Genomic DNA, 1748 nt, shown 5'->3' on the forward strand with positions numbered 1-1748 from the left:
AAAAAAAACATGAAAATGACCAATAAAACCAACAAAATTGCCAAAGCTATATAAATATTAAATGAATAAAACATAAAATAGATAATATTACCTCAGTGACACTAAAATAACACTGTGCTTCACTAAAGCATTAGTGGTAACGTATAGTAGTCTCTTACCCTTAGTATACGCAAAGCTTGGTCATAGTTCTCATGTCTCAGCTCCATCTCTCCATATTCACACCACACCGCTGCAAGATCATCCACCTGTTTGTAGTTCACCTTTGTGGCCTTCTCAAAGATAGTCCGAGCCTTGAAGTTCAAGAGAAATAGTTAACCATCAGTTTAACCAACAAATGATCTGCAAGTTAAATTAAATTAAAAGCTGCAAGTACACAGGAAGTGTCGTACATCATCCAGCTGTTCATTATCCTCATAGAATCTGGCGAAGGACACCCAGAGAGAGTGAGGTTTTCCTGTGGCTTTCATAGAATCTATCGTTTGCACAGCTTCTGTGTATGTGTTGATGATCTACAGGAAAAAGCAGAATAAAGTGTGTAAATCACACACGGTAGTTATGTTGAGACAAATATCAATCGATTTAAAGATGTAAATGATCTTTCCAACCTGTCGTGGTTGGCCCTCGTAGAGTTTGACTCTCTTGTGCCACTCGTGAACATTGTGAGGGTTCTGACGCAGCAGCACGCTGTTTAATAGAAGCGGTCGTCTAGTTATCAGCGACTCAAAACGGGCCAATCGCAACTCCAAGTCAATGTCGTCTAGAGTGGGGAAATCAGGATTTCTGTAAGACCAACCTCAAGGATTAATTGCTACAAGGTCTTCTGAGGAATAAAAATCTCTCACCTTCTTCATCTTGTCCCAGTTCAGACGTGTTCTCCATCTTGGCAGCAATCATGCTCTCCTCAAACTGCGCAAAGCTGTCGAAAACCTGGGTGAAGTCTCGCACAGTGACTACTGTTAGGATGGCCTCCTCGTATACATCTCGAGCCTTGAAAAAAAACAAGATAATGGTGTCAATTTGTGCATGAGCAGGGTTAGTGTATACAGAGTCTTAGATTTCATATATTTGTAGTTTTACCTTCTCAAAGTGTCCACTGCGGATGTAGTAATCAGCCAGAGAACACCAGAGCTTGCCAAGCTGGTCAGTAAAGCGAGTGAGACCTCCTCTGATAATTGCTCCCACCTTCAGTGAAGTCACCTTGTCTGGGTTTTGTGAGATGAGGTCACAAAGCTCGTGCCAGAGCTGTAATTGAATTTTACAAGATAAAATATGTACATTCTGCACAGTATGTGAATATTTCACAAAATTGAATTAATGCATATATGGAGACAGAGAATAGGATGGACATTAGTGGCATAAAGCCACTTTGATGCATAATAATAATGCATCATTAGTCTTAGAATGACAATTCAATGAATTGATTAGGGACCTAAGCAATTATAATTCTTATACTAATGACTAGTGTATTAGATAATAATTTTTTTCTAATCCAAAATACAATTCCTGACCTATTTTAAGCCACCAAATCCAGATCTGCAAACTACATTTTTGTCTTCAAGCATCAATATGCCAGAAAAATACAATAAAATGTTGGCCAATTTCAGACTGCATCATTTTGAATATGCATCATTTAGTTATGAATCATAATTAAGATAAATCTGTCAAATACACTACTGTCCAAAAGTTTGGAGTCAGTAAGATTTTAGTTTTAAAGGGGTCATATGATGCGATTTCAAGTTTTTCTTTCT

General features: G+C 38.0%; 1 pseudogene; it reads right to left on the reverse strand.

Annotated features, from left to right (window-relative positions):
• Window positions 1–1748, reverse strand: part of LOC107587986 (pre-mRNA-splicing factor SYF1-like) — a 7893-nt pseudogene that overhangs the window by 3184 nt on the left and 2961 nt on the right.

The sequence above is a fragment of the Sinocyclocheilus grahami genome, unplaced genomic scaffold, assembly GCF_001515645.1.
Source record: "Sinocyclocheilus grahami isolate Dianchi unplaced genomic scaffold, SAMN03320097.WGS_v1.1 scaffold97.1, whole genome shotgun sequence".
NCBI lineage: Eukaryota > Metazoa > Chordata > Actinopteri > Cypriniformes > Cyprinidae > Sinocyclocheilus > Sinocyclocheilus grahami.